The sequence below is a fragment of the Triturus cristatus genome, chromosome 2_1 (genome assembly GCF_964204655.1).
Source record: "Triturus cristatus chromosome 2_1, aTriCri1.1, whole genome shotgun sequence".
NCBI lineage: Eukaryota > Metazoa > Chordata > Amphibia > Caudata > Salamandridae > Triturus > Triturus cristatus.
The window spans coordinates 1,035,264,600-1,035,284,523 of NC_140581.1; the positions used below are offsets into that span (position 1 = coordinate 1,035,264,600).

Below are 19,924 nucleotides of genomic sequence, written 5' to 3' on the forward strand. Positions count from 1 at the left end.
TTGATCATTGATCATATATTGCCCCTGCCCCAATACCTGCCAGCTGCCACTGTATTATGGTTAACCTCAAATACAGAGTTGTACAAATAACCATTATTCATATAATCAGAACCAGGCATATTTGCCCCCTGCCATGCTCTTGTTGCCAAAGGAGGTCCAAATATTTCAATGTTCTGAAAAATCTTTCAGTCCTTTAGTATTCTGCTGTTATTGGGTTTGTTCTGGAACACTTTCATTCATTTTGTACTTTCCTTGTCTTGCATATTTAGCCCTTCTGTCTAGGTTTTTATTTACGTTTATATCAAAAGTAGGAAACTTGCTTCTCTAATGTGATTTGGGCGAATTTTCACATCTTTATTTATAGCATCTTCTTCCTACCATTTTTAAATAACCCTTGAAGGTGAAATGTTCCATGTTGTAGAAGACTTGGACATATCCAAATGTTAATTTGTTTTCATAAAAATGATTATTTTTACTATATTTCACCACTCATTTGCTTGCAGTTTTAAATGCTTTTCCATTTCACAATAATTTGTATTCAACATTGTACTATGAAGTTGATGATTTTTGAAACACTCTTTAAACTGAAATACCTGAGGAAAAATTTGGATGGAGCACAGTGTCATAGTTTGGAATGAATTTCATCAATTAATTTGTTTAGAACGTCAAAATAATGAACTGTAATCTATAAATACAAGTCCACTGTAACTCTAGAGAATTGAAACTGGGAGAGGAATATTTGTTGATTTGTTATATTTTTTCACATTTATATTTTTGCTATTTTCCCCCATGGCAACGAGTTGCAAATTCTGACCCACAGTTACCTAGTTAGAGTTTCAGTTCAGTTCATAATCACCCTCTCTGTCTCGGCGACAGACAGAGCCTTAAGCAGTGAGCAAGAAACAGGAACAATACTAAGGGATCAATCATTCTAATACTGTGTGGATTTCAGCACCCAATTCCTAGAATCAAAAAAGCCCCTGTCTCAAAATGTGAAAGGCATTATTGAACACACAAGTATCAGACTACGCCTGAATTGTGGTTTGAATAGCCACTGAAACTTTGACTACTCAAGTGTGGAGTTTCGTCTTCCTACCTAGTTTATTAACAAAGACCACAATGTTTACAAAATACTGCACTTAAAAGCAGCAGCCGGGGAAACCAGGGCAGGAGTCATCAAGGGTGGATTATTTACCACCCACTGTCATGTGTGTGACACAATCACCCCTAATCCTGGTAACGCCAGGCCCTTAAATGAACACTATAAATGTGCAGGCATTGTAACACAAAACACCACTTTACCCACAAAAGCATCAGAAGACGATCCTTGTACGAGCTCCTCCTGGTAAGTCATTGCTTTTAACCTTCAGATTGCTTGTCAGATCTGGATGAAAGGGTACCAGTCGAGTGGATTTAGGTTTTGATCATTTCTATATTATTTCAAGGTAAACTTGGTTGGACATTAATTAAACAGTTTATAGTTACATTTAAAAAGCCCACACCGATGTGCTTTATTGCATACATACAAAGCCTGGGATGAATCCATTTAACACATGTCTTCCTGGACCAAATGATCCGTAGATGCAATCCTAGGAGTAAAGTGGGCATCCAGCTGCTCAATTTTCAAGCATAATCCATGTCAGTCATAGTATTTGTATGCTTTATACTTTCTGTATGAAAATCACACAATGCATATCTGATTATTGGTCTCAATTTAAAAGGGCATAATTTTTGGATTAAATATCAATTCGGACATGATTCTTCTAACGTTTGAGCTCGCAGACGGTTGTTTAAGTCTCTTGCTTATCCATATGTTACATTGACAAGCAAAGCCCCTTCCTGACTGACATACAGAAATTCTGCTTATGTCCTCAATTTGAAAATGGGATTCTGGGCTTGACTCAAAAAAGGCAGGATGGCATCTATTAATTGTTGGATTTACTTGAATGATTTACATAGATTTCCAAATGTCAGGAAATTCACAAAGATACACAGGACTTTACATGGAAATCTATAAAAATCATAGATGTCCATACCTATATTTAACCTTAAACAGCCTGTTTTCCACTACTGCAAATCCAATGGTTTACAGTAATATTTAAGTAGTAAATGACCCTTCATCGTGTTTTTTCCTCACATGTAGTGTTGCCTCTGGAAGGAAGCACTCCCTATCTGCCTCATGGAGCATAAATATATTAGGCCAGGACTTGATGGCCCTAACTTAGGTTCCTAGAATGTGTGAAAAAACACTCAGGGCTCGATTCACAGAGATACACTTAGGGGCAAATTTACAAGCCCCTTACGCCAGATTTGCGCTACCGTTGCGTCACTTTTGTGACGCAGCGACGGCGCAATGCCAGCGCCATGCTGCGGGCTATTTACAACGTGACGCATCTAGGGAGATCCGTCACGTTGTAAAGCCCTGCGCCACATGTGGGCATTCCTGCACGGGGGGGGGGGGCGTTGCGGCGCAAGATTTCACTCAGGCACTTTTACGGCCATGCTGCGTCAAAACCCTGCGCCTTCTTGAAGCAGGCGTAAGGATTAACGCAGCATGTTAGGGATAGGGGCACCCCGAGCCTTGCTGGAGCTGCATCGCGCTTGCGACGCAACTCCAGCAATGCGCCGCCTTTCCGCGGGGGGATGCAACACGCATCTGCCCATCTGCGTGCCACGGTGCGCCGCATTGTAAATGCGGCGCATCAGTGGTGGCTCACAGGTGGGCAGATGCGTCGCAGCTCTTCTGGCGCATCCCTGCTGATTAGCAGAGATGCACCAGAAGTAGTAAATCTGCCCCACAGACTTCAGGCCTACAGTTTGACTCCAGGTCTAAAGTTAGACTTGTGGTCTAAATTTGGACTTCAGGTCTAAGCTTACCTTTGTGAATCGGACCCTCAGAATGTTTGTGAATCCCTTCATCATTTTTTTTAATTTTGTTAAAAAAACTCAATCTGGTTTTGTCTCAACCTATTAAATGGCACTATCTCATATTAAAGCGAACAATCATATGCAACATTCACTGAAAGAGCGTTGTAACTGTAAGGCAAACCTACAACACTATAGGCAGGGCCAGTAGAAAACAAATGATGGCATAGCAACATCTCAGCAGAAATAATAATAAGCTGCTCCAGCCACGGAGTTTCCCCAAAGCTGAATAATTTGAAGATTATAAAAATAGTTTCTGTCTCTACCAGATGAAAAGTTATTAAAATGCAGCAAATAGTGGTGCAACACAATCATTCACATTTTATTGCGCTAACGGTTAACTTTTCGTCCCCTGAATGCTTTATCACGCATGCAAACAGGAGGTCCTACTGTGTGAATTTGGGGAAAACCCAAAACTGAAGAAAAGATATAAAACATATCTGTGAAGTACTGAATAAGTGAGGCACACCATACAACACAGGAAATCTTTATAGATAAGATTGTTTTGTGCGCGGTGCCCCACTACATCTGTTTCACAACAGTGCCTCACTCTGGGTATTGGAGAGACAAATGTTAATAAAATTGAGCATCTGTGCTTATACACAAGGATTTTTTTTTAATTCTTCGTGAAAAACCTTTTTGAATATCATGTGCTAAATCTATATAGTTTTTTTTAAAATCAAGAAACCAATGTTTTTGCACTGCGATCCATTTTATATGGAAGTGTCTTAAATATTAAAATAGCTACATAATATTGCCACAAAATTGGCCGTGCCTTCCCACATATTATTCTTTTTACTACTGTATAGTTTAGTCCTCCGTTGCTGCATAACTCCAATGGTGTTGAATATAGGTTACATTTATAAATATGCAGCCAATTTTAACCTCCAACATAACAAAAGTCTGGTGCAACTGTTCTGCCAATCACTATCAGAGATCATGGCTGGTAATTCAGAAATGTACTCTTTATTAACCATTCGTTTTATCATATTTCCTTGTAGATACCATTCATAAAAGATGAGGACCTTGGTTGTGGTGTCCTGCCTTCTGGCCTTAGCCATCTGCATTGCGGTGAGTGATGATGTGTGGGACATTAGTGGACATGTAGTACTTTGTTAATCTCACCCAACAATGCTTTCAGGGAAAACATCTCTTGTGCTTCTGTTGATAAGTAGATAGCTCCACTTTCATGTGTCCCTAAAATGGGAATCGGAAAGACGTCGTACTTAGGGTTCAAAAGATGCTTTTGGATTGTCTGGGTGTTTGAAGCATTTCAACATTTGTCTGATCTTGAAAAGGACATTAAATATTGAGTAGTCTTGAAGTGATGAAAAGGCATGTGTAGTGTGTAATAAGTTGTTTTAAAATCACTTACGCTGTAGGTGGACAGCATCAGTTTATGTCAATGTTTGGAAAAACTACTCAAAAATTATCTATGGTTAACTTAAGTAAAATTAATGTACTGGTTGTTAAGGCCTTTACTGTGCAGTGCGGCCTGATAAGGGTAGAGAGGGACTTAAACTAGCTGTGTGCCCTCAAAATATTATTTCATAACACACCCAGAATTAAGGACAAGACACTGTTTATTAAAAAGGGAAGCAAGAAGTGTAACATATGGATATAGTACACTCTGCCGTACATTATAAGGATGTTGCAAGACACTGAGGAATTCCATAACCATATAGAGGAATGAGGCCTGGGTCGAGTTGTTTTATAAGGTTAGTGAACTCAAAGGTGACTTACAAATACCTGAATGTGCCCTCCAGAGGTTACTTTATCCCATATAACACATGGTCACACCATCACCTTTCCCACAAACCACTTCAAACCTTGGTGCACAGGTTTTTCATATGAAAGAGTGAGCATATATGCAAACATGAACAATAAAAGTAAAACTTCTAGGGCAAAATTAAATATATCAAAAACCTGTTAGATATTTATTGCAAACAGGTATTTGAAACAGTTCAATGCAAGTAATTTTTTTTTCAAATCTCTATCTAAGGAGTGAAAAAAAGAAACTTTTTCTTTCTGCTTGTCATTGTAAGCTATTGAACAGAACAGAAAAAAGAAAATCAATGTACTGGTTCCAGTGCTTTAAACAACTGCCTCAACAATGCTCGGTGACATGACCTGCCTTACACCTTGGCTGCTGGCTATGGCAGCAGGCATTGTGATGTCAGAACTTGACTATAATAACATATAAAAGTAGAGTTCTAACATCTTCTTTTTATAATCGTCGACTGAGTGCGTCACCAGTCGCCAATTATAAAGATATCAGAGACATGCCTTTTTAAAGGGATTGCAGAATCCCATGTATTATATTAGAATTTTAGAGAGAGTTCCTTTATCTGCCATCATTCACCCTCTATGCCGCAGCCTTTCATGGAGCTCCCAATCTTCTATACTGGAGACGTTCCTTGCTCTAATGCTTAGAATGTGGTCATGACATAGCACCACTGTATATAATTAAATGATCTGAGAATGCACAGGAGCTGCCTTCATTGAAACTGTTGTTCCTGCACTTTAGCCTAATGCTCTCCACTCATTCCTTGTTTCATCTTGCCCCCTGCCATCAACATTTTGCTACCGCACTTCCCCTCTTTCTCTTGCTTTGGGATTCTTTATAGGAGTTTTCTGCCTCACATGACTCAGGTACAACAGAGGGTCGCAGTACTGGCGAAGTCCCATACATTATTATTCTGTTAGAGAATTAATAATGTACACTCCCTTGCCCTGCTTTTTCCTTTTCACTATCAGGGGTGTCCATAACATAGATAAGGTCAATTAATTGAATTACTCATTGGCTGCTAGGTCTGCACACTGTGATCAGTCTACTTTGTGCTTTCCACATCAAAGATGCTTCTTTTTTTTCTTCCTCTTCATTTTTTTTATTCAAAACCAGATTTTATTGAGTTTTCGAATAATCATAGCATACATTAATTTCCATCAACGTTATGCATATACAATTAGGTTTATACTCTCTTGTGCCCTCTAACCTTAACACTAATAAACTCTCCGCCTACCCCTTCACTCCCTTGAGTTGCATTCGGTTCCAAATAAATGTCTCTTTTGTCATTGCACGTGTTCTATGGACCTTTGCTTAATTTTAGATGTTAAAGTGCACATATCGCTATAGTTGTATCATCTAGTCACCCTATCCCTGGTCTGGCAATTCCCTTTCCCCTCTTCTCGGTCTGGTGTGATAGGCAGCGGGGATTCCGCTCTGCTGGATATGCTTGTTAGCTGTTAATTCTCCCACTAGGCGCTCCCATGCTCTCGCTTCGTCTATGTTACCTATACTCTACCTCGCTTCTCTAAGTAAGAGTCTCCCTTCTGCCCGCCCATTTTTCTAATTCCTTTTTCCATGTTCCCACCCGCGGTCCTCCTGATGTTTTCCAGTGTCCATCTATCTTCCATTTGGCCACGATGTATGCAAGGTTCTGGAATTTCCCAGTTGTTTTATTTTTGGCCTTGTGCGGGAACCACCCTAGCAGGCAATGGTCTGGGATTTGTGGCAATTCCTTGTCTATGGCGTCTCCTATTGTGCGTCATACCTCCTCCCAAAATGTGTGCACGGTAGGGCAGTCCCAAAACAGTAGAATACGGGCTTCTCTCTCCCCCCACCTCGGTAATACTGCCGACTCTGCTCCAAAATATCACCTTATTATGTACGGGGTAAGATATGCTCTGTGGAGCACATAGTAGTTTATTAGTTTGAACCACGTGTTTCTGGACACCTTCAGGGTTCTCTCCACTATCGTATTCCAGTCTTTCTCCAGGATCTGTCTCCCCAGCTCCTCCTCCCATTGCACTCGCAAGCGGTCTAACGGTTTTAGTATGTCCTGTTTGATCGCCTTGGAAAGGCAGGAAACTTTTTGCTTCCTCTTCATGGTAAGAAGTTTTCACCAATAGAGCAATTAACTCACTTTTTATTTGAAAAATGTGATCAACTGAAAAAAATAGATCGGATCAGAAACTAGGCATAAACCTTTATTGATTACCTTGTTTTTCAAAGACGTATTTGCAACAGAAAAAAACACGTGGGCCTCACAAATGTTTAAAATTTCACATTTTTATAACAAGTGCATAATAGCCTATGAGAGTTGCAATACGGTGGATGGTGTATCCATCGTGTTTTAAATGAGGATCTCGTCTGTTGAACTCTAAATAAGGCTGTTTTTCTTGCATTTACTGTACTGTTGGGTGGGAGAATTGAGGTATGCAGTATAATTTTGACTTACTAAATGATGCTCATCTGGGCATGAACTTTGATTTTCATGTTTCGGATTATATTTAAATTGAAGGCCTCCTATGAACCAATGGAGCCTGAAACACAGAGGACCCTAATTTGGAAGGATTGAACATTATAATCTGGCAACCCACTGAAGTCTTGATCAAAAGAAAATGGAAAAAGACAGGGCAATTTTTGATCTTCAGGGATTCAAAATAAAACAGATGGCATGGATGGGATGTCTCTTTCAGTTCTCGAATATGTAGTGAGCACTCCTAGGTAATGGCACCAGTTTTAGCACATTTGCAACTCAACTTTCAGCGAAGCTCCAGTTTCCTGTAGATGGAAAGCCAGTGTCACTTCAATTTCTCTACCACTGGGCACTTGACCAAATGCAATTCGCTGCTTAAATGTGTTTTTTACTTTTTTAAATGGGCAGTATGTCACCACTGGCGGTATTCGCCATTTATCATATAAAATTACCACATTTTTCAGAATAAAACTCCTACAATGCACTGTTGATAACGTCACGGTCCCAGAATATTAGTGAATGAGTGAGCTGTGTGTGAAATGCATATAACAGATTTTACCTTGTTTTGGCCCTGCTGTGCAGCAGGTGTAAATCACAAAGGGCTCATTGTCAAAGGAGTGGAATCTGAGATGATGGTGGGGATAGCAATTCAAAGCTTGTCAATAGTAGCAGCTGGAGTCAGCGTGGGAGCTGATGGAGGGAACAGTGTTCTTAAGCCATTGAGGCAGGGTTGGAGGGTAGATGAATGGTTCAGTGACAAGTGGTAAAGGTAACTTTAAGTCAATGGTTGAAAACAGTGTCGCTCTTGCATTGCACCTCAACTACACCTGTCTACGAAACATGTTTTAATCTAAATCTTTATCTTCCCTCCTTTCCAGGCCTTTGAACGGGATGAGAGGAGTGCAAGTGACAGTGGTGTAAGTATGAGACATTGTGCAATAGTCTCTTACACCCTGCAGTGACCACGCATTCTACTTTTGTATGTTAATTTGTCTTCAAAGTATCCGATTTCCAGGTCTTTATCAAATATTTTCTGAACTCTCTGTGGATAATATTCAGGCTTCCGGGGTTGAATGATCTTAGACTCTACATCACCTAGACCATGAATAAAGCACTTAGATAAAATAAAAGAAAGGAAACAATTACATTTGAACCATTGGTACTTACTTTGATTAGTATTCCATTCATATTTGCCAGGACTATTAGAGACATGGACCAACCACATCTACATTGTTCATGACATTCTTTGAGATAGAACAGTACATCTGCATTGCTAATTCTCTGAAAAGTAACACAAGTAACACCATATGGGCTAGAGAGACTGTACCTGACTAAATGTTTGATCTTTGAAATGTAACTTTCTTTCTTTTTCTTTACATTGTCCCTGGATACATTGGCCAGATATGCAACTTATCAGCAATTCATGTATAATTATAAGTCTCAATATGTTTTCCTGTACAATCTGGCTATATGGGTCAAATTGAAAGGTGAAGGCAGAGTCCAGCACCTATTTTTTGCACATGTGAGGCATAAAGTGAGTTCATTTAACCCAATATTTCTCTGAGTTAGTATGTTATTTTCAGACAGAATTTAAAGAGGCAACCCTCGCTTACTGTTTCCGAGCGATTCTGTCAGGAAATAAAGCAGTAACTCAGAAAAATATCAGGTTATAATCCCCCAGGGGCAGGAAGTGGGCACCAGGATGCCCTGAAATCTACAGAACAACCAACAAACCAGTGATTTTCTGAATATGGTAATATTCACATTGACATACTTGTGAACTACTGAAATCTTAAAAAGTTAGTATGTTATTTTCAGACCGCACATATCAGAAATTTAAAGAGGCATACTTTGCTTGCTGTTTCCGAATTATTCTGTCAGAAAATAAATCAGTAGCTCAGAAAAATATCAGGTTAAATAAATTGACTTTACTTCTTGCAGGCACATAAAATAGGCGCAGGGCTTTCTGCTGCACTATTAAAGCTCATCATGATATTGTCCATGGTGTCCTTTTAGATATGTTTCAATGAATAGCTCTGATAGTAAAGGCTTGAAGCATATGATCTACTTCACAAGTGTACTCTAATGTCCCGGGACCAGCTAAGCAGTCAAACTTTAATATTTATACATGTGTGTCATGTTTGACTACTCAATCCTGGACAAATTATTCCTTTCAGTGCATGTAGATGGAAATCAGGTCCAGGATGAAGGATACAACAAATGTTATAAATCAAAGCTCCTCTCATCAGTAGAGTTGATGTCAGATGCTTTAAACTGTCTTGTTTTTAGACTGAAATCTTCAGACTCTCATTTGTATTGTAATGAGTGAATGAGGTCAGTGGTGATGGGATGAATACATGGAGAGCAAACACTTTCTGCTGCACGAAAATGTTTGAGATGGACTCCAAAAATTGACCCTTTTTTGAGTGCAATTGTAAATTCAAGTTTGGGATTCTGAAATCCTGAATTTACCCTCATAAAGGGATTAACTTATGCATTATATTTGCCCAAGTTGGTTAATACTACACAATATAACCCCTAGGACAGGGAGTGGACACTCCAGTAAAAGGATGCCCTGAAATCTTAGGAACAACCCCCCACACCAATGATTTTTGAATATAGTAAATATTCACATTCACAAAATTGTGATCTAGAGATATGATCCTGTAAAGAGAATGAGTAAATCCCATTCTTGAGGGCGAATGAGAAATCAACATCCCCAAAACTGATGGAAAATGAGATTTTTATCATTTTTTATCACTTGTGCAAAATAATTTCCTTTTGGAAACACCAAAAATGTGGTGGGTATTATCCCATGTGCACTGCTACACTAATGGTGTATATGTTCTGTTATGTACATCTGTATTAGAATTTATTAGAGTGTATCATATTTTTTATTGTGTTTCTCTATTTTCAAGTCACATGAAAATAAAGGGCACAAGAAGAAGCATCATTATCGCCGTACAACAACTCCGACCACTACTACTCCGACCACTACTACTCCAACCACTACTACTCCGACCACTACTACTCCTACCACTACTACACCAACAACTACTACTCCCACTACGACCAGGGCTTCCACGGCTCAAGGTTAAACATGAAATCAGGTATGTGATGCATGCACTAGTAAACATTATACAAATATTTAATCATTTTTGTGTGGACATTGCTCTCTCTGAATCTATATTTTCTTAACAACAAGCAATCAGAAATCACAACAACCACCCTCTTTTTTCACATTTGTTCTCATTTTTAGAATTGATAAATATAAGAACAATGAAAGATGAAAGAGCTCTTCACAGTGGTTGGGAAAAAAACATGTTCACTCAAATATGTGTTAATATCACCAGCCTTAAGGACAGGTTTACAAATATACATTCCAGCTCTACACTTTTGTGATAGCACAATATTGTACATAGCCATACCACTTTGCTTCCCTAGCGCTGTCAGTGTCACAATACAAGTTATGATAACCCCACCCTCCCAAAAAAGCATGTCTTTATTAAAATGTTATTGGACACCTAACGAGCAAAATAGTTATTCGTCTGCTCTTTTGAACACGAGGCCATTGAAAGCAGAAACAATTAAGGTACATAAATGCAATGCTGCATGAAGTACATTATATCACTGCATTTCAACAAATCCGATATAATTACAACCTTTAAGCAATTTATTTAAATGTCAGCGTTTCTCAGAAATCTCAATTTAAACAAGGGAAAGCAAATGAAGAGACAATATAAACATAGGTGGCATACGCCACTCTTCAGTCTCCAGCTGCTTCAGGACACGGGTTTGAACATCAGAAGATGTGGATTAAAGATTTGAGGGTAGTTTGTTGCCAACTGGATGCAAATTGTGAATCCTATCTAACACTACTTGGTCACCGTTTATTTCAGTATGGCTGCCACCAATGGACTTTGTTCTTTACATAGAGTATAAACTCTTTATTCCATGCTTTCAGCAGCAGCCTGTGTACAGCTCCCACCTGATTATGTTTCTATTGGTTCAAATACACTTTATCAAACTAGTTCTGAACTACATGCAGACCACTGTTGGGCTTCTTGGTCATCCAGGTGTGCATCATAGTATATTGCAGTAATCCAAATCACACCCAGAGCCACAGATTCTGATAGATGCATCCCATAGGTGATAAGTGTCAAAATTGTCTTTTTGTGGCTAAAAAAACAAACCAGGTCTGGTGGCTTCTGGGCAATACTAGTGGAAGAATCCTGCAACTCCAAAAAGATTTAGAAATAGACATTTCACGCTCTTTGGGTGATGTTCACTCGCAGTCTGGAATACACTGCTATTCATTGTTTGCCTAGCCTTTGACTTTATCTCCTTCTGGAAGAATGTTACGGTCTGGAGCTGCCACAGCAATTAACCCAAATTAATCTCACTTCTTGATCTGTAGAAACACCCCCTACCTCATTTTGAGTGGCCCATAATCTCGATTCTGGAATGAACTGTGTAATTAGGATTATCAGCAGTAGACAGATTTCATGCTATTTACCCCCATGAGGAAGAGATTGGCACACTTATTGCAGATTAAAACAACAATGTACTGAGTTTTGCAGCTTAGAGCATTGGAGAAAATGTAGTATCACCTAGCTATCCGCCATTCTGAACTGCAAAGTGTAATGATATGGAAACATTGTACTGGGCAGATAAGAACCAAGTGGCATCTATATTTCCACCGCCCATGTGGCATATTGCGTAAAGTCTTTCCCTGACTTACTGTACAACTATATACAACAGGCTGAAATGTTGTAGCTGGTTGATAAACAAGTATTGCTTAAAGCGAAATTTCACTAAAATAAAGGCATGTATGACAACAGCCCACTCTTCTGGGCATTTGCAGTGCAATGTGGCCACCAATCACAGCCATGTCATTTCTTGGAGATAAAAGGACCACAGTGGGTAAGAAATGCCACCTCAAATTTAAATTTAGTGATGCTGCAGCCAAGTGGACCAAAAGGGTCACCCGGGAGCCCTTGGCAAATTATTTGAAAAAGTAACTTGTACAGATATATTACGTCCCTTCAGTAAACATTACCTTCCTACCTTAGGCAAACATATTGTATATTCATTCATTCTTTATCTTTATTTCGGTCTCTCGGACCATAAAAGGGTTACAACATAAAACTCTTAAGAATAAATGCAGTAATGATTTACAAACAAACAATTGACCAGAGTATAAAACAATCATTCAATTAGTGATGACTTAATGCATTGGTTACGGCTGTGCCACATTGCTGTTAAAAATTTTCCAACTGCAAATACAATTGGGGCTGACAAGTCTCTTTTCAAAATCCTGTATGCGGGAAGATAGCGCCTAAAACCCAGGTTTTTAAGAATTGGAACAAGCCAATAATTTCTTGCTCTTCTGTATGCTGGACAGAAGAATATTATGTGCAAGTCACACTCCCTCGGGTAGGCGCAGGCTGGACATTGCAAAGAAGTCTCGGTACTTGTCCAGGAAGCAGTGTGCACTTTGAGAGGAAGGGTACTGTACCGCCATTGCATAAAAAGCTTCCTAGTAAGCGGGGGGCTAATATTGTCGTATACAAACTCTTGAAGATATGAGTCTTTTGACCCCAAGAATTTACCCGTTAGGGACCTCTCCTCTGTGTTATTGATTAGAGCTCGTAAATGGTATTCATAGTAGGCTTTGGAAAGAGACTTTCGTGATGTTCTGGGGCAAGTGTTTTCAGGATCAGACCATAGATTCTGCCTGCCTAGTGCCTCACATGTTTGTTTGATATACCTGAGCCAAGGAAACCGTGCAGGGTTACAAAGTCTCATGATTTCCTGAAGCTCAGATCTATAATTGGACAGTTCTGGTGTAGACCATAATTTTCGCCAATACAATAGGGGTTTAAGGCCCAGCTCTTCTGAAATTGGTCTAAGGCCTAGATCGAGTCTCAGTGGTAAGAGGGGGGTACTAGGCGGAAGGCCTGTTAGTTGCCTGAGAAAATTGTTCTCAGTGACCTGCATGGTCTGGGTGACAGTATGCCCCCATAGTTCAGCTCCGTAAGTCACTGCCCCTTTTGCCTGTGTTTTGTAGATTTGTAAACGAGGGGAAAACGGCTGATAAGTCAATCCTCGGGACATCCTTGCCAGTCCTCCTATCATTTGAGTTAATTTCAGATTCGCCCTAGTACGGTGCGAATCCCAGGTCATAGATTCATTTAGTTTTATCCCCAAGTACTCAAATGTGAAGACCCTCTCCAGCCTGGAGGGCCCAAGAGTAGGATTGGTGCGAGTTTTCGAGGGGGGGTTGAAGATCATATACTTAGTTTTAGAAGCATTGATCTCCAAACCCCGAATCGCACAAAAATGTGCGAATCCATCAAGGATCCGTTGAATGCCCATAGGAGACTTGGAGAGCAACAAGGTGTCGTCCGCGAAAAGGATAGCGGGTACCCTCGTGCCTCCAAGCCTGGGAGCATCAATATTCTCCAGTGCATTCAGATGGCTAATCACCCCGTTGACAAAGAGGCAGAAAAGAGTCGGTGCCAGCACGCAACCCTGTCTGACCCCCCTGTCAACGGGGAAACAATCAGTAAGGGTACCCCCTCTTCCGCACCTCACCCTTGCAAAATTCCCCAGGTGCAGTCTTCTTAAAATAACTAATATATCGTTTGGGAGGCCAAGATCGTCCAAGACGGCCCACAGTTTATCCCTGGGCACTAGGTCAAACGCAGCGCGTAAATCAACAAAGACCGTATATAGGGTGCCACCCTCTATTAAAACGGTCTTCCAGTGGATAAAATTTAAGCGAAAAATCTGGTCAATGGTAGAAACACTTCTTCTAAAACCTGCCTGATATGTGCTCATAATACTTGATTCCTCAATCCAGTCTTGTAAATGGTTGAGAATGAGTCTACCAAATAATTTTTGGGGGACATCAATAAGACTAATTGGTCTGTAATTGGCTGGGAGCAGAGGCGAGCCCTTTTTAAAAATTGGGTCGATCTCTGCGCCCAGCCAAGTGTCAGGTAGCTCCATGCCCTCTAGGATAGAATTAAATAAAAGTGTAAAATAGGGTGCCCACACTTCGGGTTCCTGCTTGAATAGGTCTCCCGGAAGGCCATCCAGACCCGGTGCCTTTCCTGACGCCAGACCCATGATAGCTGCTCTAACTTCTTTGAATGAAAATGACAAACCCGATGAAGTATTAGTTTCTGCCTGGTCAGGATCAGCACCAGTCCCCTCAGGTGACATATATAGGGACTGGAAGTGGTCCTGCCAGGTCTTGGCTGAGATGTTAAGTTCAACCGCAGAGACCAGCTCCTCCTAGCCTGTGATTAAACAGCGCCAGAATTTTCGTGAATCTCCGCATGCCAGAGATTTCGTTAGTTTCTCCCATTTGTCGTGTTCCCATTCAAGTTTTGCATTCTTGATTAGGGATTTGAATGCCAATCTTCTCTCTCTGATTTCTACCCGACCCTGCCCTGTCTTGATTGTGGAAAGAAGATCACTTTTAGCCTTCCTGCATGAAGAATTATACCAAGAGGGACCAGGATTAGAGCCACAGGCCCTTTTGAGTTTACTGGTTAAAATTTCTGATGTAAATATGGTAAAATCTGCATGTAGCTGCCCCAGCTTGTTGAATAATACCGGCGTGCTAGGTTGAGTGTTTAGGGCTTTAGCCTTCTCTAACATGGGAATAAGTAGGGCATATAACTTAGGTAGCAGCCCTTGTTTAGCTACTAGATTCTCCCACTTTATTCTGCATCTGTTATTTGAGAGAAGTAGCCCCGCATCGGGAGACTCCCTGTTCTTCTCCCTAGGTTCCAGACCAGAATAATATAGCACAAGCTCCAGAGCATTGTGGTCACTATCTTCTCTTAGCAATACCCGGAAATCACTTATTTGTGACCACAGGGCCAGAGGGACCAGTATATAATCAAGTCTTGGGGGAATATCTGATGGTAACCTTCCATTACAGGCCCTGAGCCCATGTTTAAGAGTAAGAGATGTGATTTGTACCGCCAGAGGGGACCACACTCTTGGGGCCGGTAGATGGGACGGTGGTATGGACCAGGCGAGATCCTCCTCCTGAGCCAAACCATCCAGTGGGCCCAGGAGTGGCTCGAAGTGGCAATTCAAATCTCCACCTATTATGTAAGGGGTGCCCTCAGGAATTGTATTTAGGGCGAGGTCAAGCTCATCAATAGTGCAGGATTCTTGTGAGATACTGACTGGCCTCGAATAGACATTTATTACCAAAAGATAGTGCGGACCTGGCCACTCCAATAGTACAGCTAGAATATCCTCCGAATTTACTAACAAAGGGGCAGCCCTACAGCCTAAGTCTGAGGCTATCCAAATTACAAGACCACCAGAGGGGCGGCCTTTGCCACTCCATTTGGCTTTCTTAGAAAAGACGGCGAAGCCAGTGCGGGTAAAATCTTCCCTCATCCAGGTTTCTTGGAACAGACATATGTCCTTATTCTCTATAAAGCTGTTCCAAGCCGGGCAGTTTAATTTATTTGACAAGCCCGCCACATTCCAAGATAGAATATTTAGAAGGGGGGCTTGAGTCCTCTCGGGCTTAGGAGATGGAGGAACAGTGACCATAGAATGGACCTTCGGATTTGCGGACAATTCATCCTGTGGTGAGCTCTCCAGTACTGCAATAGTAGAAAAAGTGGGAACCACCACACAGGAATCCGAATTGATTTGTATCTGCTTGGATCCAATATTCTGTATGGAAATATCTAGCTGTACATCATATAGTGAGGGCCTTCTACGGCCCGAGCCTCGCCTAGGCCTTGCCTACCCAGTCAATCCACCCTATCTAGGTAACTGAACCTATTATATGTGGGAAAGTAATTATCCGCAATAATTCTAGTGTTAGGGTGCACTTTATTTGCATTGGATCTCCACCTCCGGTCCCTTCTAGGCACGAGTTCCCAACCCTCCCCTTCCCCCTCGCACCCTGCCAAGGGGTAGAAGAAAGACAAGGGGAGGGTTTGAATGGGCGACTCGTGCATGTTCCGGGGCCAACTACAGATATACTTAACAGTGGCGGGGTCCCTGAAGTTGATCACAACGCAATCACCCTGAATAGACTTCCTAGTGGTGCCTACCCAGGGGACTCTTCTCACCATAAGGACCTCGCTATGTGTGCCCTCGGGCAGGGGTCTATTGTTGGACAGCCAATGAATAATCTTATTTTTTAGTGCACCCTCTGGTTCTCTGGCTGAAGGGTTTAGTTCAGGAATGCCAGCTAGAATCACTACATATGGAATGGCCTGAGGTGGAAGGTTGACTATCTTGTGCTGTGGGTCCATCACCGGTGCCTCAACTGGGGTACGGCCAAGACTTCTTGGGGATTTGTGTTTGCACAAGTTGGGTTACGTAATGATGGATTCTCTATTGCAAGTGTAGGGGATACTTGTGATGAAATAGGCTGAGATAAAAGTGAGCATTTTTTAGGGAGAGACACAGATTTATTCTCGCTCTCCTTACTAGTCTTAGCACTAGATATCTCCTTCCCCTCCGCTATATGTAAGAGGCCCATGTGAATTTTCAATAAAAGTGATTCTATCTTGGAAATACGATCCTCCAAAGGATTAAGAATTTTCTTTAGGAGGGCTCGGATGTCCAAGAGGGTGGGGGGCTCATTTCCTGCTATGAGATTTAGGCTGGGAGGTGGCTCAGACGTATTTAAGGCAAGTGGTAGCCTATTTTTCCCAAATTGGTTCAATGACTTGTTTTTAGAGATCTGGTGAGTGGGCTCGTTTTTAGGATTACGTTTGGAAGCATTCGCCTTACGCCCTCCAGTAGGGCCAACCTTTGTTTTTCTTTTGGGGATGGCTCCTTCCCTCGCCCTCCGTGGTGACTCACTATTAGAGATGGGTCTCTCGGTACTTGCATCGCCAATAGGGAGGGTTTTAGTAGCGCTCGAGGGGAGTGAAAGGGGCCTGGCGCAGGGGAGGGGTAAAATGCTTAGGTCCGTGATAGCAGACATCTCGCAATCAGTGGTAATCGCAGTAGGACTGCACAGGTCAGCTAATTCAGGAGTAACATTTATCCCCCTAAAATCTACCATTGTAGGAGCACCAGTTTGCTCAGGCGTGGTAGCGAGTGCAAGAGGACCTAATGAAGATCTTCTAACCCAGTCAATCTCTTGAGATATTCGCCTTTCAAGAATCGATATTTCGTCGATTATAAGTGAACCAGCTTTGGCAAAGTAAGTGTCTAGAGTACCTTTAGCCGCTCCTGTAGCCCGCGAGGATCTGCTTCTTGTTTCTCTAACCGACATTGTCAAGTGTTTCTTCCGTTACTATATGCTGGAGTTAGCGACGGTGTAGTGCCTTGGCCTTGCCTCGGCCGTCCTCGAACGGCCTCAAACGGCCCACTCTTTGCCTGGTCTTCGCACCGCTCTTCGTTCCGCGCGCGTTCCGCTAGCACGAATGCAGTGGCAGTATACGTAGAGAGGAGTGACCAGGGGAGTGGCTGGGAAGAGGACCCAGCTGCGCCGATGGTGCTCCGGGCGCTGGGGAAGCTGGTCCTCGCAGTCCCGCTCTCCTCTGTGTACAAAGTCTCTATCAGGCGTGGAAATAGGAGGCAGCAATCAGGGCACGCAGAGTTGAAGTGTCAGCAGGAATTTATAACCACGAGCGGCTCCCGCGAAGCGGGGGCCGCGAGTCGCTGCTGATCAGGGGGAGTGGCTGGGAAGAGGACCCAGCTGTGCCGATGGTGCTCCGGGCGCTGGGGAAGCTGGTCCTCGCAGTCCCGCTCTCCTCTGTGTACAAAGTCTCTATCAGGCGTGGAAATAGGAGGCAGCAATCAGGGCACACCTTGAACAAATTAATAGCCAATTTACAATGGGTTTCAATCAAATTTGTTTATAGCCACAATCGTCCTGATTTTGTATTCACAAAAATGTGTTGCACAACTGCTCCTTCAAAGTGTACATGTTACACTGCCACGGCGGACCATGAGATGGGAAGAAAATAATCTGTAGCAGCACTTCTTATTTGGGTGTTCACAATTTATGAATCTTGAACATTAAACACTTATTTTTATATTTTACCTTGTGATATGTCAAATTGAAAGATGCCCTTCCACTCACCCAGCATTCACAGCACCCACTGGGTGACAAGAAAAACCTTTATTAAAAATTTTAATCGATAACCCCCACAGTCATTCCCAGGGATGATCCTCTCAAACACACTTAACTGTGCTTTTTATAGTTTGATCTTTGCCAATTTTATTGATTTATTTATATTGCTTTTACAACTGGTTTTTAAACTGTGATTTCTCATCTCAATAATAGCTTTATTTAAGTAATTAAGTCAGCAAGAATGATGAACATTTGACAAGAAATTCTGTACATTGCAAAATAATCTGTGTATAAAAGGTTAAATAGAGTTTGGCTGAATTGGATGCATAACTGGTGAATATGAGTCCAAACAAAGGTTGGACAACCTACTATCTTTAAATATTGTTATTCTGACATTGCTCTGGGTGCTGTGCAAATGTAATTTAAATCAACACTACATCTCCAATACACTACTACCTAATATGACTGTGTTTCTTTACAGAAAGAGAAAAGCAGCTCATCTGAAGTGAAAAGAAATGTCTGCTCTGCACTAAAAGAAAGAAGACATCCTTTTTGGAATATGTGAAAGTTTACCCTCCTAAAGAAAGTAAAAAGCTGTATCTTATGTTCAGACGGTTCTTTTCATTAAGATTTTCTTTCAATAAATCAATTCATCAAAACAATATTGTGACTCGGTGTGTTTTGTTTTTACTCTTCTTGGAAAAGCATCTGCAAGTAGATGTTTCAGACATACTTATTTTACATTTTGTTAGCAACAACTCACCCAGGGCTCACTGCAATATGTGGCTTTAGGCACAACCTTTTGGTCACAGGCTTTTCCTAGTATCTTGAATAAAATAACCACCACATTTGGAAGGTATACAAACACAGAAAAATAGCCCTGGACCAAATGTAGTTGTGTTTAGGATCTTAGTTGCCCAATTCTGTTCACAAGAGAATCAAATCTCCAAATAATTATAACAATTCACATTTTCTTTCTTCTTTGCCTCGCCTCTGGCTCCTACTGCAATTATGAGTTGAATCCCAAATGCCCTCCATGTGAAATATCTTTGACCACTGTCTCCCATCAGGTTTCCAGGATGATGTCTTTTACCAGGCAACATTTTTTAATGTAATCCCAGTGCTTAATTTGAACCAGTGGTAGCAGGTGGAGCCTCCCAGTGTACGTTTATCTGGATTGGCATTTATGTTTCTCATCAGAATTTGGCCAAGTGCGGGGTGGTGGGGGGCAAGACAAAGGGAGAAATATGATGAAAGAATAACATGCAAGAGTGAGATAAAGGGGCAGGGAGTGTCTGCTAGTGCATTGAAGAGGCAAGAAGTGGAAGCAAGACTTCACAACCTTGCCATTCGGCACAATGAAATTCAAGAGACCCATCAACCAATTTATGACCAAAACTTTGGCCCCAGCACTTGTTGTTTCATGATATAGCACCATGTAATCTTGCATTACACAAATCCAGTGAAGGCCCATGAGAAAAGCAAGTTGTAGGGCTTTTCTGGTTCTTTTGTTTACGGAAAATTCTAATTTCCTACTCCTGTTGTAAAATGTACTCTCTTCACAGTGACCATTAGGATGAGGCTTTAGTCTTATACTGTATTTAAAACTACCAGAAAGGTTTCAACTACCATTCTTCTTCCAGCTATTTTCAAT

The 19,924-nt window shown here is 41.4% G+C and overlaps 1 long non-coding RNA gene across 1 annotated transcript; it reads left to right on the plus strand.

Moving 5' to 3' along the window:
- Positions 1-1,301: 1,301 nt before the first annotated feature.
- Positions 1,302-18,919, plus strand: LOC146866290 (uncharacterized). The gene is made up of 5 exons (XR_014976782.1): positions 1,302-1,345; positions 3,927-3,996; positions 8,066-8,104; positions 10,106-10,297; positions 18,752-18,919. It is a non-coding gene; the product is annotated as an uncharacterized LOC146866290 (long non-coding RNA).
- The last annotated feature ends 1,005 nt before the right edge of the window (positions 18,920-19,924 follow it).